This window comes from Nicotiana sylvestris, chromosome 12 (genome assembly GCF_000393655.2).
Source record: "Nicotiana sylvestris chromosome 12, ASM39365v2, whole genome shotgun sequence".
In the NCBI taxonomy this organism is placed as follows: Eukaryota; Viridiplantae; Streptophyta; class Magnoliopsida; order Solanales; family Solanaceae; genus Nicotiana; species Nicotiana sylvestris.
In genome coordinates this window covers 90,694,358-90,708,592 of record NC_091068.1, presented here as the reverse complement: position 1 = coordinate 90,708,592, position 14,235 = coordinate 90,694,358, and the positions used below count along the sequence as shown (strand labels likewise).

The following is a 14,235-nucleotide window of genomic DNA, read 5'->3' as shown; positions in this document are numbered from 1 at the left end:
ATATTGCGCTTGGGCTGTAGCCCCTCCGGAGTCTGTACACACCCCCAGTGAGCGCCGTCGACGATAAATAAATATGGATGGCTCGGTCTGCACGCCGCAATGGGTACTGGAATGTACCATCATATGCATTGCATTGCATTCATGTATTTGTATTTATACTGTTGTTTAGCTGCTCAGTTCCATATATTGCTGTATATTTGGATTTTAGCTTACTTTGTGTATTTACTGGATTTTCTTATCTTCGGATTGCAGTTACTTTTATTACTCACTGGGTCGGAGTACTCACTTTAATCCCTGCACCTCGCGTGCAGCTGCAGGTATTGATCACCCGGTAGTGGGATATTAGCTCATTGAAGGTATTACTATTGTAGCTGAGCAAGGTTACCGCCAGCGTTTGCGGCACCGGACATTGTCTTTAGAATTTCAGAATTTAATTTTGTATATTATTGGCCCTGTAGTTGTGTTCAGGATTTCTTTAGATGCTCGTGACTTGTGACACCCCGGTCGGGTTATGTTGGGCTTTAAACACTGGTTATTATTGTCATTAAGCTGTATTTATTTATTCATTTATATTTAATAATTGTTAAAGATACGATTTGGGTTAGTTGGCTGGCCTTGTCTTCACGAGAGGCGTCATCACGACCGGGTTAGAAAATTGGGTCGTGACAAGATAGATATGAGATTAAAATTGAATCATGGGACAAACATGACTCTACGCAAGGTGATTTGAGGAGCAAGTAACATGCTACCAATTTCTGTCACAGTAACCTTGTAACCATTTGGGAGAGTAACCAACAAAGGGTAGGGTAGTATTCTAATGTTTAGCAAAGAAGATCTATTGAAAGTCATATGATGGGATGCCCCAGAATCTAGAATCCATGTGTCAATCCAAGTTTAGATTGACCATATTGTTCCTCAGACAAGTTTAGATTCTGGCTTTCATCTTTGGGTCTAAACTCATATGTTTTAGCACATGTTTCATCTGGCGAAGTGACATGTGCATAAGGCTGTATTGTGGTCCGGTCCCGGGCCTAAATGGGCTAAACGGGCCGAGCCAAACAGTCTCGGGCTCTGGTGGCTCGGTCTCTAGCGGTCCCAGGCTTAACGGTCCTGGAGGATAGAACCGACCCATTACGGGCCTAAGCCCACATGGTCCTGGGCTAAATGGGCCGGGCCCACGGGCCTAAATGTTCCGGGCTATTTATTTTTTTAAAATTTTTTATCTAAGGCAATTTCTTGTAAACTATATATATATATATATATAATTTAGATAATTTACAAGAAATTGCCATATATAGTATATTGCCTTATATAAGATTTTTGAATTTTTTTTATCTAAGGCAATTTCTTGTAAATTATATATTATATAATTGTGACTTAAATCTTCTAATTCAAATTTAAACATAAAATAAATTGCAAAGAAATATTCAAGGGAATGCCTTATAATTTTTATTATTACGACATTAACAAAAAATGACAATATCTTTCTTAGTCTTCCTTCCCCCAATGGAATGAGCACAACAAGGTGCTAATACCACCATTAAAAGGAAGAAAAAATAATGAAGATGTGCCAAAATACAAGTTACATATTACTCTATGTATTATCTCTAACAAATTTCATAAATCCTTCAAGGTCCGGAGGAATTTTCGTTGGTGGTGGCGGAAAAGAAGCTTGTTCATCACCGCTTCTGGGCGAAGCAACATCCTGCGCAAGTTCTGCTATCATTTCATCATAAGCTTCGTCCATCTCTGGTTGTGATTCAGCAAGTCCAAAATTTCTTCTTTCCGAACGGATTCAATCTCTGAAGAGTACTGATTTTTCCAAGTTCTCCCTCATAGACGCTCTATGATCACTGATTTGAAGTCTCACTTGACTGAAAGCGCTCTACGATGCCACTGTTGAAACTTGAATATTTAAAATATCTCGAGCCATCCTTGAAAGAACCGGATAATGTTTTTCTTTGTCCTTCCACCATTTCAAAACATCAAAGGAGCAGTCAGAATTCTCTGATTCAAGTCCCTGCGACAAATAAACTTGAAGCTCATTTAGTTGTGAACTATCACCAATATTATCACCTTGAGAACCCCTGAACTCCGTCTAAGAACTAAGTGCTTTTAGACTCATAGTTCTTTTAGATGATTGCAAACTAGACGAAGTAGGAGTTGAAACATTTGGTCTAACATGATCTAAGCCAAGTTGATAAACATTATAAATTGTTTGAGCATTTATTTTAATTGAGGCTTTTGCATCTGCAAGTGTAGAATATTCCTCATCTGAAAGTGATAAAGCCCTATAAATATTTATATACTAAAAGTAAGGACCTCCTAATTTCATGGTAGGATTTAACATGGCAGCAACACCAAAAATAGTGGGATAGGGAAAAAATATTTTTTAAACTTATCTTTAATAGAATCAATAGCAAGTTGATAAATTACCCCACCCTCTGAAAATTGAGTAAACAAATCTGCAAGTGCTGCAATATAAACTAAACAGTTAGAAATAGTAGGATAATATTGCCCAGATAATTCATTTGTAGCAATCGAAATTGTTCTAAAAAGTCTATAAACATTTTAATATTAGTCCAATCCTGATTTGTAAGGTGCTCATCATCATCATCATCAACACCACCAACACGAGCATTAAACATTGCTTTTATTGGGTTTCTATATTCATATGCAACAACTAAACTTTCATACATGTAATTCCATCTAGTCGGACAAGGTTTAGGAACCTTTCTTTCTCTAAGGCCAAATTCATCACATTTTAAAAATATTCTCTAAGTCTACTTCTACGGTTTGAATAAAAAAGCCAATTAAGAGCCATTTTAACCTTTTCAATTTCAACATTTAATATTTTCATACCATCACTGGCGATTAAATGGTAAATATGACAAATACATCTAACATGGAAAACATTACTAAATGCATGATTTAGTGTAGTTGTAAGCAACCCTATAACATTAGTATTACTAGAAGCATTATCCATTGAAACTGACATTATTTTATCTCTAATGCAAAAATATCTACAAATATCTGCAACTGTGTTAGCAATAAACTTACCTGTGTGACGTGAATTAATTATTCTATAAGCAATAATGCGCTTTTGCATTTTCCATTCCTCATCAATCCAATGAGTGGTAACAGTAAGATAATCATAGTCATTACCACTTCTACCAATATCAGTAGTAATAGCAACGCGATAATTTATATGAGTAAATAAATAGCGCAAATATTGTTCATATTCATGTTTATATTTATAAATATCGCTCTTTACGGTTGCGCGAGGCCTTCCTTTATAAGTAGGATTAAAAACTCTTCTAATATAATGCACAAAGTGAGGGTTAGAAGGAAAACTATAGGGTAAGCACATAACAATAACCATTTTTGCCAATTCTTTACGATCTTTATTTGGATCGTAATATAAAATTCCACCGGTAACAATGTTAATTTCAGGTTGAACTAGATTTGACCTGGTACTAGGGTTAACCTCAGTACCAACACTTGTCCCCTCTTGCACAACTTTCATTTAAAGATATCTAGCTTTATCTCTAGGGTGTGTCTTTATGTGTCTAGTCAAAGTACCCGTACTGCTACGGTCTCCAGTATATTTATGAGCCATCAAAGACCCACAAGTTTTACATTTAGACTTATTTTGAGCTCTTAGTTGAGTAAAAAAGTGCCAAACAAGAGATGTTTTGGGCCGTCTAGAAGGTTGTCTATTAAAAGTAGGGGGTACTACAGGAGGGTTAGGCAGAGCATCATTTGGATTATTATCAGTTGGGTTAACAACATGACTAGTAGGTGTATCATCTAAATCCGGTTGCGTTTAATCTAAATCATCATTTTCCTCATCATTTTCATCGATAGTTTGATTAGGATAAGGAGCATTCATATAATCATCATTCAATTGTTAACCTGGTGCAATATCATGGCAAAATTGACTATCGGTAAATTGAAAACAAGGGTTATCACTATCAAGAATAATAGGCGGAGGAGGACGGGTAACAGGTCTGCGTCGGGGAGTCGGGGGAGCAGTGGTATTGGCCACTAGTTTCACCAATTTTAGATTTTCCCTTAACCTTACCACCAAATATTTTTTTCAAAGAAAAGTCCATATTAATTATAATTATACAAACTAAAACAAACAAAACTATAATATTAAAACTTAAGAGTTGGAACAAGTTTACCGAATTGACGAACAATTTCTTGAAAATTGTATATCGTTGAAGACTTGAATACTTCAATTCACCAACTTCACAATTTTTCACAAATTGCAGTAATAAAGTAAGGAGTTATAGAAGAAAATTAGAGAGAGATTGATGATTTTGTGAGTAAAATAAAAGAATGAGGGGGTATTTATAGTTGAGAATAGGGAAAAAGTGTAATTATAAAAAGTTTGGGGGCCAAATGACTATTTTTTAAAAAGCCAAACCGCTAAATTGGCAGGCCAACGGCTAGTTTTTAAACTTCCAACCATTGGCCAATTTTAATTTTTTTTTTGAAAAATAGTCGTTGGGCCCGGTTGAACCAGCCCAGGCCTGCCAGCCGGTCCCGGGCTCGCGGTCTCAACATGGAGGACCGGCCCACAGTGGGCTCCTAGGACCGCTTGGGACCGGACCGTTTGGACCAGCCCGTTTAGCCCATGGTCTCGCGGTCCCGGGCAGGTCCCGGATTGGGACCGGACCACAATACAACCTTACATGTGCATTGGCTATTACCCTTTTATTTTTGTTATACTTGAAGTTTTGATTGTGAACCTGAGGATAACCATGAAGCTTGAAGCATTTGTCTTTAGTATGACCTAGCCGTTTGCAGTAATCACATAATGGTCTAGTTCTGTTGGTGTTTGGAATGTTAGCATTGGGGGCATAATTGGTTCTGAAGTTATTGTTTCCAAAATTGTTGGCATATCCTGAAGTGTTGACATGAAGGGAAACAGATTCTGCAGCCAAATGATTTGTAGGTTTCATCTCTCATTGCTTTTCATCTTGAATGAGCAGTGACAAGGCTTGTGCCATTGAAGGCAGTGGATTCATCATGAGAATGCTACCCCTTACAGCTGTATAGACCTCATTAAATCCCAAAAGAAATTGAATCAATCTCTTGTCATGTTCCGCCTTGTGCATATTCTCCTTGGCACCACAAATGCATTGACAGCTGCACTGTGTCTTTGCACTGAAGGTGCTCAGTTCTTCCCAAAGCTTCTTCAGTTGAGTATAATAGTTAGTGATATCCAAAGTACCTTGGGGTAGATCATTGATCTCCTTCGGAATTTGGTACAATCTCGCATCATTGGTCTGTTCATATCGATCTTCTAGTTCTCTCCACAGTTCAACTGCATAATTAGCATATTCTACACTATCTGCTATCTCCTTTGATAATGAATTAAGAATCCAAGATGTCACCATTCATCACAATGTTCCCATTGTCGAAATTTAGGTGACTGAGGATCAGGTCGTTTGCTCTCTCCACTGATAAATCCAGTCTTATTTTTGACAGATAAACCACGCAAAACAGCGCGTCGCCATGACCTATATCCAATTCCACTAAAGGCTATACTGACTAACATAGCTCCAAGATTGTCTGAAGGATGTAAATAGAGTGAATCACTAGGATCAATTACATAATTAGGAACATCTTCTACATTTGGAGTAATACCAGTTCTATCGCTTTGATCGGTAACAACCATGTCTATTTTGAAGAAATACCTAGTCGAAAATCAAAAGAAACCTAGATCGAGGGCGAAATTAGGCACTTACACAGTATGTATTGAAAGGATTTTGAACAGAATCGAGAAGTCCTTTGGACTGAGGGACGACCGGTACGAGTGGATCGAAGGTCTCCATGCTCTGATACCATGTCAATTTACGCCAAAAGCGGATGAATTGTAGCTTGGCTAAGCTCCATTGGAGAGCTCTAGAAGTTTCGATTGAGAGAGGAGAAGAGGATTGATTTCAGAGATAAAAGAAATGAACTTCTCATCTTTGTATTGCTGTGTATCAGTACATATATACACACGAGTATAAGACAAAAATAACTAACTCTAACTGACAGGTAAGCAACTCTAACTGACAGCTAAGATGGCCTTTAACTAACACTAACTAACTGTACAATACTAACAGCTAAGGGTATAACGTATAAAAGCATATGAAATTACTACTTATTTATAAGAGGGACTACAGGCGCCTCAAGGTCAATATGTGTGCTTCCTGAAATTAAAAATTTATCTGAGGGTACTTCTATCATTTCAATGATATTCAGTCCATCCACGTGGGGTTCTAATTTTAACATTTGGCAACAATCGCTGGTACACATCTATCCATCCACGTGGGGTTCTAATTTTAACATTTGGCAACAACCGCTGGTACACATCTCAATAAGAGGAATCTTTCCGGACACCTGAAAGCTACTGATTTACATACAGAGAGAAAAACAAAAGGAACAATTCAAGAAGCCATGCAAAACAGGCTAATTTTTGTATAGGATCACCTATATATAGATGAAATTTCACAAGGTATATCCCACAAAATTACTTATACCCATTTTTCCTTGAGACAAATCTTTCCTTATGTACATCACCCACAACTACAAAATTCTAAAGAAAAGCAACAAAAAAGCAATAACCTAACTAGTGCATCCCCCCACTTTTCTATAATTTACATTTTACCCTTACCATTTTCCCCTAGATCAAAGTTTATTCCTTTACAAGAATAGACAGGAGTATATTGACATACAAAAAAATTTCTCTAGTTCCATTCCAAAACTAATTATACTAAAAGACAAATGAAGTACATTTGTAACCTCTTATGATTAGAAACCCTCCCTGGTTATGTACTACTGTTACCTAGGTTTCGGCTGGGATGCTAATGACCATACCGGTCGAACAAATCTCTGAGCAGATGGGCTACCAAGTAATGTAGCCTGAAAGCGAGTTACCATCTCTACCATTGATGGGGTTTGATAGGCTTGGACGAGACTTGATCCATCTGTAGAGTCACCTCGTGCTGTTGCTCTCTGCCATGAGTGTGAGCTTAGTCCGGACAATATATATGCCCTTCCTGATGCTTCATAAACATGTCTGCTTGCCATTCTCTCCTGCATCTCCTTGAGCTCAGCATCAAGTGCAATACAGAGCCGGTCTTGAGATTTAGCCGACACTGACTCAGCCAACAACTTTCGGCAGTTTTCTAGGATGGAACTTGCACCAACCAGGTCTCCTTTCTCAGCAGCTGCTCGCGCCTGAGCCATTGCTTCAGCTGCTCGGAGTCTGTTCTGCTGCCTGTCTACTTCGATTGAAACACGCTCTTGTACAACCTTTTCAGGTCTCTTTATTTTAAGTTCTTCACTTCTGAGGGTAACTGTTTGTTTCGTCAAAGGATCCACATAGACACACTTAACCTTCAAAAGTGAATTTTCTGGGCTCAATGATTCGGCGGGGATATTGATTGAAACCAGAAAGTCCCTTTCTTCATCGGCATATAGATCTCCAACATCAATTGATCCCATCCGTCTATCAGACATTAAACGGTTTGGATAGCTTCCAGCTTTCACAGAGCCAAGCTGGACTCCTATTTGAAGACACTCGATGCTTACATGCAGATCCTTGACTACGACACTGAGGAGCCCACCAATGCATTGAGCAAATGCATCCTGTATTATATCTTCTGTCTCAACAAAAGAAAAGGTCCGTCCTGAAATCTCTGATATCGAATGCATTGATGAAGCATCATGATCCACACCAAACCCAAAAGCATGCACTGGAATTCTAAACCCTGAACTGTCTCCGCTGTGAATAGACAAGGGAAGAAGCAACTTGTAATTGGGTTGCTGTTGGTTACTACTACCATGATTATTGACTGTTTATGTGTCCTGACCATCAGACAACAGAATTATACTAGCAACTGGGTTCTTTTCCCTGCGGTCTTCCATTATTTTGGCACCCTTTCTCAAGCCTTCAGCAATATTGGTTCCTCCATTAGCAACTAAGGAGTTTACAGCTTGTAGTGCTTGCTGCCGTCCTGTTTCAGACATCCGACGAAGCGGGAAGAGGCGACGAGCTGTAGAAGAGAAGGCGATTACTGCCAATCTATCACTGGGACCAAGATTCTGTATCACAAAACCCATAGCCCGTTTTAGTAGTGTAAGTTTGGTGCCAGCCATACTTCCACTGACATCAATAACTGTCACAAGGTCAACAGGGGCACGAGGCGTATGGGATACTTTGGGCAAACTAGCCTGGTTTCTGCAGGGATCTTGAACCGAAACTGAACCAGGAGCTTTGAGATGAACTAATACAGAAATTATTTGTAGGTATAGACCTTGGGACAGCGGGAACCTCTGGAAAAGTTTCAATCTTTACAGCTCTGTTGTCACAGATGTCTATTGAACTCTCATGCGAAGCACTTTTGTCAGTAGAATCAACTTGTTGACCCACAGGTTCATCATCATTAAAGATGGGCAGGTTCAGGAGCCTGAAATAATGGTGAAATATGCCGATTGGGGGTTGGACGACTTACTGGTGGACGATGTGTTACTGTCGTTAACGCATTATTTTGGGGCCAGTCTACAGGATTGATTCTAGCCCTCCCAAGGGGAGTATCCAGGCTGGGAAAATGAACAGGGATTTCTTTCCATTTTGCCCTGCAAACTGGGCAAATTTGGTTTCCATGTTTTACATTTGAAACAATACACTGGAAGTGAAATGAATGTGTACATTCAGCAGTAAATATCGCATGACCATCCCCTCGCTTCATTGAAGCCAAACATATAGAGCACGTTCTCTGCAAGTTGAAACTACTTACTGGTGAGATAAGAATAGAATAGTAAAAACAATTTAATGACATGAGATAGCATAAACTGTGGGAAAAGGTACAATCAGAAAAAATGCATCACATACTAAAACGCAAAGAACCATGACAATATGAGGCAAAGCCTGCAGTAGATATGCATAAACTAATATTTTTAGTTCTGCAACTATTACAGTAATACACTACAGTCCTAGAAGACAAAAAATGCCAATAACATTTTCAATGTCATAAGAAAGAAATTAAGCCTGCAGAGAACCATACACTGCCCATACTGAACACTACTGGTTCACCAGACAAATAGTACTACTCCTAAAAGGGCTCGCATTTGAATATAAAGGATTTAGCCAAAGTGCTCTATATAAGATTACCAACACAAAAGAAATTAGAAAAAAGCCTGCAACTTGAGCTTAAACTCATTAATCTCCTTGAGAAATAAGGGTCGCCATTTGTACATCACAGTAGTTGGGTTAAAAGTACATTTCACAATCAAAAATGGATTATATGTTCAGTTTTAAAGAAGCTTGAGGACATAGCAACAGTAGTGGTATGACAACATAAGGCATCTAAATTAACAAGATGAAAAGATGGCCATCCATGATCTTACTAAGAATATGATTAGCATCCCTATTAATCAAATTTGTTCCCTTATGCCACATTCAGCAGCCACAAAATAGATCTATGGCCCTGTCAATGACCCAAACTACGCTAAAGAGAAACACAACTTTCCTGCTTCCTTTCTTGGTTGGGACAAGTATGTAAACTTTAAGATGAAGAGTCTACAAAGAAAGTTGCAGAAAAAGCCATCTTTCGAATTGTCCAAGATATGTAAAATGCCTCTATTAGAGGAAGAAAATAACAAAGATCCTGAAAAGGACACATATAGTAAATGCAGGCCTTATCTTGGACGCGTTCATTTTGTACTTCGAGAAATCATAAAGTGTAAATAAAGGATGGAAACCGATTGCCAACATGGGCAAATGGGAAAAAAATGTGCATACATTTTTTGGATATTTAATAAGGAAGCTGCTGAACGACCACCTCTCTTTCCGATTTATTAAAAAGAAAATCTATGAGATGGTACAACGAGTCATGTGCTTGCAAAAGGGGCTTTTACGAACAAATCACATGCAAGAGCTCAAAATAGTTGATCTCTTCACTTTGCTCTACTTGAAAAGTTATGAAGTAAACACAAGAAAAAAAATCTCAAGTTAGTAATATTAAAAAATTGAATAGACTTATCATGTGAGTGATTTGGCAACAGAAGACACCTAAATCAATATGCTAAAAGACTGAAAAAGAGTTCAAATTGTACATACAATGATGACTATGCTTTTATTTTTCAATTAACTATAAAGGGGGAAGCATCAACATTTTTGAAGTCAAATATAACAAACACAAAAATAACAATATAGTAGACTTTTAAAACTATCTAGTATTACCATTTCATATCTTCTGTTATTTGGTTACTCACGTAAGAATTTAGTCAATATGAAAGATTAAGTACTTGGGTACCATGAATCATCACCAATCATAAAAAGGCAGACGACAGGTAATCAAAATCCACCAAAGGAAAACAGGGGATTGCCACATATTACATGACATAAATAGAAGAATAGAGAAGCAAAAGTAACTCCAACCAAATTGAGAGGGGGAAAGAAACAAAAAATGAATGCCAAAAATCTTAAAGAAAAGCATAAAAACTATTACTAGTACTACTAGATTGATAGATATCATTCTTTACTCATCTCCATAAAAATTAATTTCCAATATTACACATCACTTTCAAAATTTTCTGACCAACCAAACACATCTGCATACGGATTAAAACCCCAAAAAATATTCCATTTTAAGAATTCATGTATTACTCACCAAACAAATACTAGAATTCCAAAACTTATCAAAAAGCTTTAAAGACAAAGATAGATATACCTTAGAAGACCTACTAAAGCTCTTGGACAACTTCGACCCATGAGGCACCGTGACCGGAGGAGCACGTTGAATGTCAGCCGTCGCCGGCGAGATAAGGGCGGCGCCGGAGTTCTTCTCAGGCTCAGAAACAGAGGAAGAACTATCCTCTTCATCATCATTATCAAGTGTTCTTGGAATATAAGTACAAAGATTCAAACCCAAAGCCAGCTTCACTTTAGCCCATTTGCTTCCCATTTTTTTTATAAAAAATCAAGATTTTAAGACACCCTTTTCTCTTCTTCAAAATGGGTTTTTTTTACACAGCAATAGGAACAAATAACAAGAAAGTCTTAACCTTTTTTCTTTCTTTTCACCGAATGCAAAAGAGAAAAAGTTGAGAAAATAAATAGGTGAGCACAGAAACCAAGGAGAATAGAGAAGAGGGAAAGGGTCATAGAAGGTGAGCAGAGGGTTGTTTGTTTTGAGTTTGTGACTTTTTTGTGTTGTTTGGCGGCCAAAGCGGCCATCATCAGAATGGGAACTGAGCTGACTCTGTATGCATGCTGATTGAGTTGGGGGTTGTTATTTCTTGACCTGTGCTAAAAGTGCTTTTGTACCACTCCCTAATTACAAAGATACCAAACACCCCCCCCCCCCAACCCCATTTTCAACCCCACAATTTTATGTAAAGGAGAAAGAATTACTCCCTCGGTTCCAAAAATAAGCAATTTTTTAGTTTTTTCATATATATTAAAAAATTTATCTTTTAACATTAATTATTAATAAAATTGACCATATTAACATTTAGTATCTCTTCACATAAATACTCTTAATACATACTCCAACACTATTTATTCCAAGGGCAATGTAAGAAAAAAATAATTAATTCATTCTTGCAATCTGAAAAAATAATTTATTTTGGACCAAAAAAAGGCCAAAAAATCACTTATTTTGGACCGGAGGGAGTATAGTCTCTAAAATAATTCTTAGATATTTTCGTTACTATAAATCATCATATGATAAAAATGAGAATTTTATAGTTAATTATTTCTAAATATAAAAATATAAAATTTATTTTGGGAAAAAATAAAAAAAAATATGTACTACATATATTTTTGTTCCTATTGAACACCTACACTCAAATCAAATTGTATCTATCAGGCATGTTTTGCTGACATGGCTTAGTAGGTGTGCCACACTTGATTCTCAGCGCGTAAGCTATGGTTTTTCACACAGAAAAAAATTCTCCTTTTCACTCAGTTTCCCAACCACAATCTCCTCCAGCTTCTACCACCATCCGGCACCATCCACCTTCTGCAATCCGGGTCTTTGAGCCACCCTCAAAGTAGTACCTAACACCAACCATGAAAACTCCATCGGCATTGTTAGTACCGGCAACGATCATGCCGTCAACTGAAAGTAAAGATTCTTCAATCTTCAACTATCCTTTCTTGATGAATGATAGGAACCAATTTTCCCTTTTTGTACATTTTTTCACTGATCATAGTCAAAACATGGAAAGTAATTTTTTGTATGAAAACGAGATAGGAAAATAAAATAGAAGAAAAGGATAAGAGAGAAAAGTTATGAAAACAAGAAAAAAATCTGTCGAAGAATTATCCACAAAATTTCCATTAACCCAATGTCTTATCATTGTATTTGGAGTCATCTCCAGAACAATTTCATTACATAATTCAATATGGTGAAAGTGATTACTAATTTTGAAAGGAAAAAAAGTGATTACTGGTAAAGACGTGAAGAAGAATGGCAAGGGCAAGGGGAAGGGGGGGGGGGGGATGTAAGGGCTTAGGAGAAGACGAAAGGTGAGAGGGGATGAGATTCTGAAGAAAAAAAGAGAAATTGTTTCTAATTCTTTTTACTTTTCCAGGTGTCGCATGTTAATTTATTTAATTTGCCACGTTGGAGGTGCTTGGCCCCATGCTCTTAAGTTATTTTTGAGGTTGTGCTAACCGTGCCTGATAGACACAATTTGACTTGAATTTAGCTGATCAATAGGAATATATCTTAGTTCAAAGTGTCTAAATAAAAAAAATGGACAAATAACGTTATGATACACCTGGATTAAATATTGGAGATTAAGAAAGAAAGAAAGATTTTCATTATGATTATAAATATGTCATTATATATATATATATTAGGATCATTTTATTATAAGTAAAATAAAAGAAAGTTTTCAAATATAAAAATATATTATTATTTTTTTATAATATATTAAAAAAGAATGACATAAAAATGTATGAGTCAATTTTATCTCATTTTGTGCAAGAGTCTGATTTTTGGAGTTCAAGTTAATAATTTGATAGTACTTAATTTTAAAACGAAAACAATTAAAGATGTTTTTGTTTAGCATTATTTCGTAGGAGTATATGCATGATCATATTCATATGTAGTTTTTTCTTTCTTCCTGATATTGTTAGACTGGAGGTAAGCTGTAATTGCGCAATTGCCTTTTAGTTTATACAAAGTGTTTTACAAATTTTCTATTTAAGAAAATGGGCACCATTTTGATATGGTTAAAAAAAAGGGTAAGATTATCTTGCACAACATTAACTCGAGAAATTTTTTCAGTTTGTAGCTTGACTCATCAGCATTTGTCAAAATGTTGTTTTCAATACTAATATTTGTATAACATAATTTGTATAAACCTTTGACTAATATTTACTCAGAGTTGACAATTAATTTAAAAGAACCCTAAATAATAAATAAATAAATAAACAAAAAATAATACTAATAAATAAGAGAAAATAAATATTTCCCACCAACAAGGAAGAATACCGGGGAGGGGGGGGGGGTTGGTTGGGGTTCCATTCGTTCTTTTAGTGGAATTGGGCTCCATCATTGTTTGGCAAATGGGCATAAGCATCATTAGCATGGCAAGAAATATTAAAAAGGGAAAAAAGAAAAAGTGGAGTCAATTTGTTGGGATTTTCCTAATAATGAAATATGATCCCATGGTATGATAAGTACTCCAACACGTGCGCTTAATATTCATATTTCATTACTTCTAATAAGTCATTCACCCCTATTTTTGGTCTGCTATCGGTCAAGCTTTTTTTTTTTTTTAAAAAAAAAAATTGAAGTATCTAATAAAGTGTTTTAAATTAATTATGGTGCTTGAAGTTTGAGGTCAAAAGTTTGAATAACACTAGGGTTGAAATTCTTTTTAAAATTATGATCCACTCTTAATTGGAAAAAAAATCAAATTGAAGCATCTAATAGAGTGTTTTTGATTGACTTATAATGTTATATTTGACGTAAAAAAATTAAAATACGTTTAAGTCCCCGACAAATTAAAAAGGTGAGATTAGAAATAAAAAAATTTAGGTTGAAATTCTTTTTAGAAGTATTTAGTTTTTCAACACAGTGACATGCATATTAGGATTCTCCTGGTCAGCTCTTAATTAGCCAAAGCAATCTAGATCAGAAACTGATGACTGAGAAGGAAATCTTTGAAATGATTAATCTGTACTGGATAAAGACGTCCTAGAACGACTCGTCA

General features: G+C 36.4%; 1 pseudogene; it reads right to left on the bottom strand.

Annotated features, from left to right (window-relative positions):
- Positions 1-6,725: 6,725 nt before the first annotated feature.
- Positions 6,726-11,343, bottom strand: LOC104215298 (E3 ubiquitin-protein ligase WAV3-like; annotated as a pseudogene).
- Positions 11,344-14,235: the final 2,892 nt, after the last annotated feature.